Below are 14,776 nucleotides of genomic sequence, written 5' to 3'. Positions count from 1 at the left end.
AATTCATGTTAGGTAATGTATACTGGGTATCTGTTTTTGAGACATTAGAGGTAGATAATCAGTGGGATGCTTTTATGAATATAGTTCAGAAAAATTTTATACAATGTTTTGTATACAGTGATGAGTGCCTTACCACCCGGCAAAATAGCGGAAAGGATAGAAGACAGATTAAGTTGTGAGATAGTACGAGATAAACTATTTCTTAGACGTGGCTATTTGACTTCAGTCATAATTATACGGATGACTTCGAAAATATTTTATTTTATTAAGTTCTGATGTTAGAATAAATGATTGAATAAATTAAGATATATTATAGTAAAAAACATTAATTAGTAGCGATTTTAAATTATAAGTCTTTAAGTTTATTTAATAATAAAAATAACTCAACTTAAATATTTGACTAAACTAAAGGTAGGTATGTTCTGTCCGAAAACAATTGTTGTATGTGGAATTGGTGTAATAGTTAGAGACGTGGTCTATTGACAAGAAGATTGGGGTTCAATTCACACCAAGGATAAAAATTTTGTTTTATTCAATCAAAAAATAATAAAAAATATGATACATATTAGGTAACAAGTTTTCGAAAAACTCATTATTTACAATTTATCCTTATTCCAATGTTATAAAATAGAAATACAAAATAATTCAAATTCAATTCCAGTTTTACAGTCTTCAGTTGTGAATGCAAAATAATCCGGTGAAGACTGTTTAATGTCAAATCCATCACTAAATTCTCAGTGTTAATATCAATTCCTCTGTACAGGTAATGATTTTCAAAACAATTGAGAACATTGGAATGGATGAGCGAGAACAGCTGCCTGCTTTACAGCTAACCAAATCATCAAGCCTTTAGCCATCAAATAATAACATATCGAGAAGTGTTTTTGCACGGTAAACAGAAACTTTTTATTGAAAAAACAATTCGTAAAAATGGTTTTAACGGTCGAGGAAAAGTACAAATTGTTGTCTATCATGTGAATGGATTACCAGACAACATGATTAGACAATAATTTGTAAATATGTTTCCAAATAGGCCGGCTCCAGCACGATCAACAATTTAGTCTATTATACGTAAATTTTTTTACTTACGGATCCGTGTTCGCTCCAAGAGGAGTTCGTAGACGAAGGGAGGTAAATCCAGATTTGGAACTAAGGGACACTTTGATTTGTGCAAGTATTGAGCAAAATCCTACCCAATCAACATCTCGTCTCGGAGAACAATATGGAATTTCAAGATTTAGAGTAGGTAAAATTTTGAAAAGACATGAATACCGTCTCTATAAACTTCATAAATCCAACGAACAATTCCCTGGAGATTAATATAAACGTTTAGACTTTTGTCAAACTGCAATGGAAATGTCACATCAAGATGAACATTTTTTAGAGAACGTTTTGTTCACCGATGAGTGTACGTTTTCATTGCATGCCCATCACAATTCAATGAATGCTCGGTATTGGTCTCGAGGAAATCCTCGTCAGATTTATGTCGCTCGTACCCAGCGTCCTCGAAAAGTAAATGTTTGGGGAGGCATAATAGGGAATCATGTCATTGGTCCATTTTTTATAGACGGTATGTTGACTGGGCGAAAATACTTGGAACTTCTGCAAAATCAAATTGTCCCAGCCCTTCGTAATTTACCAATACCTTTCGATTCCATATGGTTTCAACATGATCGTTGTCCTGCACATAACTCTCGCATCTTCAGTGAATATCTCAGTGCGACTTTTCCTAATCGATTTATTAGTGGTCACGGAAATATTTTTTGGCCTGCAAGATCACCTGATCTTGCACCTTGTGATTTTTTTATGTGAGGATATATCAAGTCCAACCTATATGGAATTGAAGACGATAGGCCTAATTCTCTCCAAGAATTAAGAGAAAAGATCTCTGATTCAATGAGAGATATTAGTCCAGAAACATTAACTAATGTTAGACGAAACTTTTATAACAGATTGGGTTATTGTTCTGCTGCTAATGGAGGCTTATTCGAACATTTTTTGTAAATATATTTCATTAGAATAAAATACGTTTATTTAGAATATTTTTATAGAATTTCTATCTATTTAAACATTTTTTGTAAGTACATTTATTTATAACGTTCTTTTATGTTTGAAGAATTTTTACTTTATTTTCGAAAGTACGACATTGTTTTTTCAATAAGATTTTCATGTTTTACTATAAACACTTCTAATAAAGACTGAAATAAATGTTTAGTGATTTAAAGCAAAACGATATAATATCTGCATAATTTCAAATTTTAATTTTTAAAAAAGTAAAACCGTCATGTTGGATTCGAACCCTGAGCGCCTGGATGAGAACATCGTGCCTTGATCCCTGATCCATCAGACTTTTATAATCATTTAGTGACAGTTTGGGTTATTGTTCTGGTGCTGTTCAAATCATAGTAGAAATTATTCTTGGTTAATAATTTAAAACTTTAGATTAAATAATCACTATTAATTAAATTATTTTATTCACATTTTTGCTTTATTGCGGTCAATCAGTTTTTACTTTATGCGAAATTAAAAAATGGAAATACGTCACACATACGACGTTATACATAATAATTATGACCGAGGTGATTTAGCTCGAAGCTAACGTCTAAAGGTGTGAGACTATCGATCATCATCAATCAGCCAATCCCGTCCACTGCTGGACATAGGCCTCCCTCAGTTCTTTCCAGTGTTCTCTACACTGGGCCGCTTGTAGCCAGTTTCCCGCTACTCTTTTTATGTCGTCGGTCCATCTAGTCGGTGGTCGTCCTCGGCTTCTTTTATAATTTCTGGGCCTCCATTCCATAATTCGTCTTGTCCATCGTCCATCTTGTGTTCTGGCTAAGTGTCCTACCCAGTTCCACTTAAGTCTCGTGGTTCTTTCGATGACGTCTTGAACTCCTGATCTTTGCCTGATTTGTCGGTTTGTTATGTGGTCTCGGAGGCTCACATTCAGCATTGCACGTTCCATGGCTCGTTGTGTAACTCTTAGTTTATTCGCAGATTTCTGCGTGAGTGTTAAAGTCTCTGCTCCATAAGTTTGTACAGGCAAAACACATTGGTTATAAACTTTTCGCTTGAGACACATGGGAATTGAACTTTTTAGAATATGGCTTAGTTTGCCAAATGCTGCCCATGTCAGGCCTATTCGCCTCTGTATTTCATTTGTTTGATTGTCTCTGTTTATTTTGATCTCGTGTCCCAGATATTTGTAAGTGTCTGTTTGTTGTATGGTATTATTGTCGATAGTTATATTTCCACTCATTACGAGATTTGTCATAAGTTTAGTTTTCTCAAAGTTTATCTTTAATCCTGCTCTTTCAGACAGACTTTTAAGCGAATGTAGCATAGAAACCGTATCCTGTAAGTTATCTGCGATTAATACGACATCATCTGCAAACCTCAGATGATTTAATCTTTCTCCATCTATATTGATGCCCATATCTTGCCATTGGGTGTTCTTAAATATTGACTCTAGAACTGCCGTGAACAATTTTGGTGAAATATTGTCTCCTTGTCTTACTCCTCGACCTAAGCTGAATTTTTCTGTGTCTTCGTGTAGTCGTATACTTGATGTAGCGTTCTCGTAGATGTTTTTGATTAGTGACGTGTAGAGACTATCGATAGTGGCAATGTAATGTAATGTAAATTCTAGGTTTCTATCGATTATTTCTCACCTCTACGAGTTTCATCTCTTTTTATTTCACAAGGTAACTGTGTTTTCTATCTCTTACGTTAAAAAGCCGGGTGGTAAGACACTCAACACTGTATAATATTACAAAAGTACTTTAAAAATGATATAAAACATTTTAAATCTAGGCTTGATGTTTTGTTTACACTGTCTACCAATAATGTTAAATATAAAGATATTTACAGGACAGAAAAACGCAAATACAATTCTTTACTCACTCAATCTCGAAAAAATTGTTATACAGAACGAATTGAAAATAGCGAAAATAAAACTAAAATGAATTGGCAATTGGTAAAAGAGATTAAGGTAAATTCCAAAGTTCAAGGTAATTTTTGTTTGAAGGGTGACCCTCAGGTGCTTTCTAATAAAATAAATCAATTTATGGCAAATGCAGCGCCAGAAGCTGCTCAGAAAATAAAACATATAAAACATTTTCAAATTAATATCGAACAAAATAATCATTGCATGTTTTTAACTCCCGTTTCAGAGAAAGAAATAAGTCACATAATAAATAACTTAAAAAACTATTATAGCTCTGGTTATGATGAAATATCAACCAACTTAATTAAACATGTTTAATCAGAGATAAAACATGTTTAATCTTCCTCTCTTCCTCTTTCTTTTATAGTTAATTCTTCTTTCAGACAAGGTAAATTTCCTCAAAGTTTAAAACTGGCAATTGTCAAGCCACTACATAAAAAAGGTGATGTTACTAAGATGGAGATCTATAGACCAATAAGCCTTCTTCCATCATTCTCAATAATATTTGAAAAAGTCATATATTTGAGACTACAAAACTTTTTTACTACAAACAACTTATTTAGTAGTTTACAGCATGGTTTTCTAGCAGGGAGATCTGTTGAGACAGCTACCTATGATTTTATATCAAAAATTTTAGAAAAACTATAGGCAAAGATGAAAACACAAGGTGCTTTTTTGGACCTATCTAAGGCTCTCGATAGCCTAGATCATGTTCTTTTATTACAAAAATTACATCTTTATGAAATAGAGGGACCGCCAGTAAAATGAATAAAATCATTTCCCACAGATGGGTCACAAAAGTTCTTCTTCTTCTTTTTCTAATGGCGCTACAATCCCTAGTGAGTCTTGGCCTGCTTAACAGGTCACAAAAGGTATACCTGGAGAAAAGGGAATGTAAGGTTTACTCTGAACCGATCAATTTAAAATTAGGCATACCACAGGGGAGTGTCTTGGGGCCTTTTCCAAAATGTGGTGGTTAGAAGTTCTTAAACCTTGTAAATTTTGCTGGTGACTCAAATGTGCTTTTCTGGGAAAAAAACAATAGAAACACTCCTCACAGTGGCAAAGCAAATTCTAAGCAAGGCTGAACAGTGGTTCAGTGGAAATCGGTTGTTGCTTAATACTGATAAGACAGTTTTTGTTTACTTCAAAACCAGCCAGTCACAAAAACAGTTTCCAGATACAATCAATTTTCTATCACAAAACAAGGAATCTGCTAGATCAGTTAAATTTCTTGGTCTTCATATTGACCAGAAACTGAATTAGGGAAACAAATACAAAATACAACAAAAAAACTGAATAGAGCCTGCTACTTATTAAAAGTGTTAAAGAGCTGCCAAGACCAAGGAATTTTACTATCAGCATTTATTATGCACACTTTTATTCTGTTATGCGATATAGAGTAACATTCTGGAGTAACAAAAAAAGGTAGTCCGGGTGATCTTACGACTAAAGGTGGGAGAATCCTGTAGAGGCCGATTCAATTCACTCAATATACTCACTTTCTCAGCCATCTATATATTTGAATGTATTATGTTTCTTTTTTAAAATTTTACTTTGTTTTATCACCTGCTTTCCAATCATTAATATGATACAAGAAGCCGTAATTGGAATTTTTCACTTCACAGATTGTCTATAACAGAGGGAAGTCCTTTGACTCCATCTGACATTCGACAGGAAACACACTATAGAGCTTTTAAAAGAAAGATTTTTTAACACCTAGTTAACATTGAGTCCTATACTATGGTGGAGTGCCTGGCCTATCCTTTTCCCTGATCAGCATATTTAATTTGTAATGTTAATATATATTTTAATGTGTGATATCATTATATATATATATATATATATATATATATATATATATATAGGTGGCTACTTCATCTATTTATTGAAGACGTTTCGCTTTCTGCTCAGAAAGCATCATCAGTTCATCTAAAAGAACAATATGAAACCAAACATCCAAAGAGAAGTTACAATAAAAGTGTGTTACCTTACAAAGACATGTAGCAGTCAAAGATGTTAAAAATATGAAAAAGCGTCCAGTTTCGTAAGCTTTTTCATATTTTTAACATCTTTGACTGCTACATGTCTTTGTAAGGTAACACACTTTTATTGTAACTTCTCTTTGGATATTTGGTTTCATATTGTTCTTTTAGATGAACTGATGATGCTTTCTGAGCAGAAAGCGAAACGTCTTCAATAAATAGATGAAGTAGCCACCTTCTTTGTCTTTTATTTCTCCACTTTGACCGAAAAACCCACCACTCTTCGAGTGTACCTTAGTTTATATATATATATATATATATATATATATATATATATATATATATATATATATATATATATATATATATTTTAATCTGTGATTAATAATGTGACATTATTTGCTCAATTATGTTTATAAATTAATGCAAATAAAATTTACTCTACTGTACTCTAAATGAATCTATGTAATAACTTACTTGGTAACCGGCCTAAAATTTGGTATTGTGTAATAATTTTTGGAATTAGTTACAAAATAACTACGTTAAATGATGAACTATCCGGAAAGCTTTATTTTAAGCAAACTTTCATTATCCATACTGCCGTAATTTTTAAATTAACTGTACCTTAAGATAAAATTACAATTAAAATCTGCAAATTAGGGATTGTGTTGAACTTACAGTAACAAGTTGTCATTTTGATACTGACAAATTAGTTCGGCTGTCAATTAATAGATAGGAAAACAAGTTCACGTGTCATTTAATAGAAGATAACAGTGATGTATTAAGTGGGGACAGATGCGCATTTGCCGAATTTAAGAAAACTCTGCAAAAAAACATTGAAAACGAGTTTTGTGATTATGCAGTAACCATGAAAATACTAATTACTTGGTTTTGTTCAGCAGAGCGGCCCTTTCCAGTAAACATTTTGACCTTCAGCCATGGTTGTATGAACGTCTCAGTGTCTTAACAATACAATTGTATTATAGCATTTTTTACCTTCACACCTTGACGTTATATAATCGTGTATGAAAGTCAAACAAGACCCAAAATGACTCAAAATGTTTGGGGGATTATCCTGGTTTTTACATAATACATAGATTACATAAGCTCTAGCATGTCACGTGGGGCTTATCTAAAAACAATTTCGGTTTTATTCACTTTTTGGCAAATTTAATTTTTTTAGACAAAACAATATTATGTAATCATTAATTAATTTTTGTCAGTACATTTAAATATTTCCGTAAGTGAAAAAAATTATATACTTGATGAAATTTACTTAGAAATAAGATGAAAATGTTAAATTTTTTGAGGAAAAAATTTCCCTTGTTGACATTCGATATGAAAAAAATTGTAATTGTAGTGACGCTGTTTTTCAACTGACTTCCATATTTTAGATTTCTTAGAAATACTTTTCTTATAAATAAACAGTAACTGAATCTTCATTTACTTGAGAATTAGCATAACTCCTTTATTGATCATTATTTACTTGTATTTCAAACAATTACAAATTTCTTTATAAGTTTAAAATAAATAATTTTAATCAGGTAAAGGATTAAGAATTGTCATCTCAATGCTACCTAAATATAATAAGTAATAAAATATTTCGAAATGAATGAACGTTTTGTATCTATTAGTGAGAATTTACCCTTAAGTGCATTATTAAAAAGCCTCTTTTGTTGAATTACAATTGTTATCAAATTAATATAAAAAGAAATTTTTTATTGATTAGAGAGATTAATTAAATTTTTACTAACCTCTTAACAATTTTAGTATTGTTTTAGCAATATTCCATTGTGCGGGTATGTTACCTTCGAAGAAACATTTTATTAAATAGTATTTTTAGATATCGGATGGCTTCTTCTCCGCCTTCCTTCAGCTTTTCTGCTATGATTTCATCGCCTCCAGGAGTTTTATTCCTGTTTATTTCTTTTACTGCTCTTTCTATTTTTTCTGCGTGGCTTATTTCGGGCATCAATTCTGAATTAACATTTGTTATCTGATTTTTCAAGTTCTACTTTCAAGAGTTAGGGGGATCGTTTCTAGAACGATACAGAGCAGCGTAGAACTTTTTAATTGAGTTTGTTATACCAGATTTACTTTTTTCTAGTTGTCCTTGTTTATTTTTAATGCATATTATGTTTTTCTTGCCTAGTTTCGGTTTGGTGCATTTGAGACTTCGGTTTTTCTCTGTGACTTGTTATATACGGTCTTCTTGATGTTTTTTAATGTCCTCTTTTATCTGTTTTCTTATTACTCATATAAGTTCCTTAATTCTGCAGTGTCTCTTTTGTTTTGTCTCAGAAGATATTTTCTTTGTTTCAGCATGTTTTGTCATTCTACAGTTATTTTGGATTTTTGTTTTCTGTTAGCGATTGCCACTTCTGAACTTGCATTTATACGAGGGTTTATACTTTCGAGGGTTTTAACTTGCTTTTATATTGTTCTGTATTAGATTTTAGTTTATCTGTGTCCATATTCCAAGTTTTTCTAAATTTATTTCTATTTTTATTATGTTTTATCTCTAATTTGGCTCTAACCATTCGGTGATCGCTACTTACTGACGCCGTACTTATTACTGTTACGTCCTGTATGATATCTGTTTTGTTACACAGTAGGTAATCTATTTTTGAGTTCCGAGTTTTTCCGTCTGGGGATAGCCACGTCCACTTTCTTTGAGGTCTTTTCTTATAAAATGTGTTCATTACATAGTATTTGTGGGCTTCTAGACAGTTAACCAAGGTTTTCCTCTCTCATTTCTCTAACTCTAGAGACGAATTGTCCTATATAGTTTTCGGTTTTTTCAAGTCGCTGTCCGATCTTAGCGTTGAAGTCTTCTATTACCGTCGTATACGTGCTGTGATAATTCGTGCTAGTTTCTGCAATTTTCTCATAAAATTCGTCAATCTCTTCATCGGGAGGTGCTGCGGTTGGAGCGTATACTTGAATAATTTTCAGGGAGATGTTCTCGTTTACATTTAGCCTAATAATTGCAATTCTTTTAGATATTCCTACTAATTTTTCCACTTTCCGTGCATATTTCTTGGAAATTAGAAATCCTATACCATCTAGGCTTTGTTCTTCTCGGCCTTTATAATGTAGGATGTTACCGGACTCTAGTGTTATGCACTATTCCCCTTTTCTTTTTACCTCTGCTAGACCAATTATGTCCCATTTTAAGTCCTTGATGTCTTCTTCGAGTTCGTAGACTTTTTTATCTTTGTTTAAGGACCTTATATTTAGAGTTGCGATTTTCAATCGTGTGGTTTTTAGTGATTTCTTGCATCCCCAGATTCCATGGAGCTGTCCTTTTATTCAAAAGAATGGGATTTGCCAATACTGTATGGTCTGCCCACCTGGGGACCCATTTCTTTTGTTTTAGATATCGCCATATTCCTGTTAGGAGGTTTTTTAGCCTTAAAATACCACGCTGGCTAGAAGGGTTGGTGAGTAATTTTATACAATCCATAAAATCAAGGAATTGCCACTTCCGCCATCCACACTGCACCGAAGGTATTCTTCTCCGTTGTGGCTGTCGTTGTGGATTTCATCCGTGACCCTGGACAAAAGACCCTAAGCAGGTACTAGTTTCCCGTGTCACGAAACACCTGGAATCTGCGGAGGGCAGGGATTAATTTATTTTATCTGATAGGACTATCCAAAGGAGTTCCTACCCGCTACATACATAGTATAGTATATATATACGAGGCATGTTTTTTAAGTAAGTACCGTTTTGCGATTCCGCCGCCGCAGCGCTACGGTCGGCGTTCCGCGCATAAGCGCTGGTTACCTACATCTCTTGTCTACGCACTGACGCCATTACAGTCTGATTCTACATTGTATACTTGTTTACTCCAGTGTTTAAGATGCATCCAACAATTGTGAGTCACGCTGATTGTGAAGTACGGGCTGTTATACGATTTCTTAGTGCTAAAGGCGTAAAACCGATCGATATTCATCGTGAGATCGTTGAAGTTTACAGACAAAACATTATGAGTGATGGAATGGTAAGGAGATGGGTAAGAGCATTTAAAGATGGCCGCACAAATGTGCATGATGAAGAACGGAGTGGGCGTCCTTCGGTCGTTAATGAAAATTTGGTGCAGAAAGTGGACGAAAAGGTGAGAGAAAACAGACGCTTTACAATTTCATCATTGTCCGACTGCTTTCCTCAGTATTCTCGTAGTGTTTTGTATCGCATTGTTACCGAGAACTTGAATTACCGGAAATTGTGTTCACGTTGGGTTCCAAAAATGTTGACGGATTTGCACAAAACAGTTTAGGCAGTGCATTGACTTTCCTTGAGCGGTACCACAGTGAAGGTGAAGATTTTTTAGACCAAATTGTTACTGGTGATGAAACGTGGGTGGCCTACGTCACACCAGAATCGAAACAACAATCCATGGAATGGCGACATTCATCATCACCCAAAAGAGTGAAGTTTAAGCAAACAATTTCTGCCCGGAAAATCGTGTGCACAGTTTTTTGGGACAGAAAAGGAGTATTGCTAGTGGAGTTTCTGCCTCGTAATGAGACAATTAATGCAGCGTCTTATTGTGAGACATTGAAAAATCTGCGTCGTGCAATCCAGAACAAAAGACGTGGCAAGTTGAGTAAGGGTATCGTTTTGCTGCATGACAATGCCCGTCCACATGTGGCTAATCAGACCAAAGATCTCATCAAATTATTTAAATGGGAAACTCTAGATCATCCTCCATACAGCCCTGATCTGGTGCCCAGCGTCTACCATTTGTTCCAGCACTTGAAGAAACACCTGAGCGGTCAGCGTCTTCAAGACGATAACGAAGTCAAAACATTTGTGATGCAGTGGTTAACAAGTCAGGCGGCAGAATTTTATCAGGAGGGTATTCCAAAAACTGGTGCCACGTTATGACAAGTGCCTCAATATTCACGGGAATTATGTAGAAAAGTAGATTAAGGTACAGGCTTTTATGTAAAAATAAAATTATTGCCATATCTTTTCACGTCTATTTTTAATTCCAAAACGGTACTTACTTAAAAAACACGCCTCGTATATATATATACACAAATGTATATGTTATATTGTTTTTATTTCCTTTTTTTAAATTTGAGATACTCACAACGTACCAATGAGATTTGCAAAGACGTGCAAATATTGTTGCCACTATCAAAATGTTTACGGTAGATAAGTGGATTTCAATTTAAGTCAGGATTTTGGTAAAAAAAAAAAAATCTTTTTTTATATAAAAATTTTTGGGAAACAATACATAGTTACAAGAACCTATCATCATATTAACTTGCAGTAAATATGCAAAGATAACGGAACAAAATTGTATACCTTAGGTAAGAATCTTAACTTTACGAATATTATTATATGTAAATGTGAAGATTAGCAGTTATCTACTCAGCACTTCAAGGCTCCCCAAGGGCAACACCATCAGGGATCGAGATACGTTGACATAAATTAATTAAACCAAAGAGACACAAATATTATTAGGAACACTTGTAATAGAAATATAACATATTTAGTCCATCTCTTAGTACGAGCAAATTATTAAATTAAAAAATACACGATTTTAAAATATTTGAATACAGGGATGTTCAGCGTTTTAAAATGTACCCGATATAGTATAATAGTTGAGACGAAAATATACGAGACTAGGTTTTGAGGTAAACTGTTCCCAAGAATGAAAATCGATAGAAGATAGGGCCTTTTCGGTAGATCGGTGCAATAATTGCCAAATCTACCATAAAATCAGTAGAAGTGGCATCACAATGCACATGTGCGGCGAGGCTACTAACGCTATATCGTAATTGGGCCTTGTAAAATCCTTGTGATGGGTAGCTCTTTCGGGGCGACAGACTCAGTAAAACACAGGCTTGAAATAAAAATAAATCTATTAAGTATATATATATACAATAAATAAAAAAAACTAAAAAAAGAAATTCTACGTTGTATATTTATAAAACAAAAATAAAATGAATTCTACGTTTCCGTCTGGGTCCCGCGATGAATGAATATTCCCCGGCAAACGTCTATAAAAGAAAAGAAACTAATTAGTACTACTAATATACTCGCTTTCGCTTCAATTCAGAGAAAGCTCCGTATATGCTCGCAAACAAAATATTTAGCTGTGCAGACCCACGGCAATGTTCAATACACAATGCCGACGGGTTCCGCTTGGCTAAGGACAGAGTATGATCCTCAATACGGAAATCTCTGTCCCGGTTGGTTCTGTGCAGATCCACGGTAATGCTCAATACGCAATATCGATGGGTTCCGCTTGATTAGGAACAGAGTATGATCCTCAATACGGAACTATCTCTGTCCAGAATGTCTCGCTGGTTCACTACACCGGCGAGTCAGGGAGCCTAGAGCGCTAGCTACAAGACTGTCTAATTCCGCTATTCACACGCCTTAAATAGCCGTCCTGAATCCCACTACGAAGTCACGTCGTAGAAGTGGATGCGCAAATATTGACACTCCCACGGTTCGAACTGTTAAACGATTAAAGCATCGTTACACCCCCTTCTCTTTGAAAAAAAAAAAAAAAGTAACATACCTTTTTTTTTGTGTAGATGGTGTCTACAGCCTCGTGATGCCATCTATCCCTCTCGGTATCTTTATTACAATCTTCCTCCTATTGTTACAGCCTATCCTGTATCTTTTGGTCCCCCTCCCATGGTTTTAAATCTTTTACATGCGCCGTCGTCTGCTTGCGGCTACTACTATCGGCCAATTTCAGTTTTACTATTACTGGTGATATCACTGACGTTACTATGTATGGTCCTGAGTACTTCGGCGCTAGTTTGCTGGTGAAAGCTGCACTAGCTGATGATAGATGGTGTTCCTTTTTCATGACTCGATCTCCTGGATGCGGCTGCCAGTCTCTTCGTCTTAGATCGTAATGTTTCTTTTGGTCCTCGAAAGCGTGTTCCATGTGCACTTTCGCTAGTTCTCTTAACGCTTCTAACTTGTTTAAGTTTTCTGCATACCCCTGTATATCTTGTCCATTTGTCGCCTCTGTTGTGTCTAATTCCCTTCCGAAATTAAGAAGCGCTGGTGAAAATCCTGTTGAATCGTGTCTTGACGAATTTATGGCGTAGCAGAATTCTGGTATGAATTTGTCCCAGTCTTTATGGTTATCCTCCACGTAAGTAGCTATCATCGTTTTCAGTACTTTGTTCATTCGTTCTACTGGATTGCATTGAGGTGAGTACGGCGGTGTTAGAATGTGATTTATGTTATAGGATTTTAGGAACGCCTTAAAACTTCCGCTTGTGAACTGCGCGCCGTTATCCGAGATGATTTTCTTCGGGATACCGAATTGCATGACTACCTTTGATCGTAGAGTGTCGATGATTGAGTTCGTAGATGCTGCTCTTATTGGCTGAGCGACGACCCATTTGGTAAACCGGTCTTGCACGACTATTAAGAAAATGTTTCCTTTTGCAGATCTTGGGAATGGTCCCATTAAATCAACTGAGACAGTATGCCAAGGCTTTTCTACAGTGGACGGTTGCATTTTCCCGGCTGGTTGCATTTGAGACGGTTTATATTGGAGGCACTTCGTACAGGCTCTAACGTAGTCTGCAATTTGTTTAAACATCTTAGGCCAATAGTACTTTTGCGCTATTCGGCAAATTGTTTTTGCAATTCCTAAGTGGCCTGCTGTGGTCGAGTCATGATTTTCCTCCAAAATATCTTTCCTTTTATATCTTGGTACGCATAATTTCCATGGGTTATTAAACTCTGGGTCGGCTAAATTACGGCTGCTCCAAACGTGTTTATATAATTTCCCGTTTGATATTTGTAAATCCGGGAAATCGTCTGGGTTCTGGAGTACATTCCTATATAAATTATCGTACCAACTGCATGATTCCAGTTCTAATGCTAATAATTCCGACTCTGGTTCTTCGCTCTGGTTTTCTTGTGGTTGTCGTGACAAAGCATCTGCTACCTTGTTGAGGACTCCCTTTCTATATATTACCTCGAAATCGTACTGTTGCAGTTCTAAACTCCACCTGGCTAACCGACCTGACGGGTTTTTAAGATTCTTCAGCCATTTGAGGGACTGATGGTCTGATATGACCTTAAAATTGTATCCTTCTATATACGGCCTCATTTGCTTTATCCCGTACACGATGGATAGACATTCTTTTTCCGTTGTGGAATATTTTGTCTCGGCTGGTGTGAGGGTTCGACTAGCATATGCAATTACTTTATCCTGGCCGTCGTATTTCTGTGTTAGTGCAACTCCAAGTCCACAGTTCGACGCATCTGTTTGCAGGTAAAATGTTTTCGAAAAATCGGGGCATGCTAATACTGGGGCCGATGTAAGTTTTGATTTTAGCTCTTCAAACGCGTTTTTCTGCTTATCGGTCCATTTCCATCTTATCTTCTTCTTCAGAAGCATGTTTAGCGGTCCTGCTATTGTCGAATAGTTCTCTATGAATCGGCGGTACCATGATGTTATTCCTAGGAACCGGCGGAGTTGACGCACATTTCTCGGTGCTGTAAGTCCGGTTATAGCGTTGGTTTTCTCCGGGTCGGTTTTTATTCCTTCTGCTCCAACCACATGTCCTAAGTATCTGAGTTCTGACTGGCAAAACGTGCATTTCTCGAAGTTCAGCTGTAATCTGGCTTCTTTCAGTCTTCGGAAAACTTCATGTAGGTGATTTAAATGCTCTTGGAGCGTTTTAGATATTACTACGATATCATCCAAGTAGGCAAACGCGAATTCCATATCGGGAGGTATTACCTTATCCAGTAGGCGTTGGAAAGTGGCTCCTGCGGAATGCAGTCCGAATGGGGTGGTTTTGAACTGAAAATGGCCTTTTCCGGGTACGCTGAATGCTGTCACTG

At 35.6% G+C, this 14,776-nt stretch overlaps 1 protein-coding gene across 1 annotated transcript in view; it reads left to right on the top strand.

Annotated features, from left to right (window-relative positions):
- Nucleotides 1–14,776, top strand: part of mGluR (metabotropic Glutamate Receptor) — a 720,415-nt gene that overhangs the window by 218,267 nt on the left and 487,372 nt on the right. The window lies entirely within an intron of this gene.

The sequence above is a fragment of the Diabrotica undecimpunctata genome, chromosome 10 (assembly GCF_040954645.1).
Source record: "Diabrotica undecimpunctata isolate CICGRU chromosome 10, icDiaUnde3, whole genome shotgun sequence".
Lineage (NCBI taxonomy): Eukaryota > Metazoa > Arthropoda > Insecta > Coleoptera > Chrysomelidae > Diabrotica > Diabrotica undecimpunctata.
The sequence above is the reverse complement of the archived record's forward strand: the minus strand, read 5'-3'. Positions and strand labels throughout refer to the sequence as shown.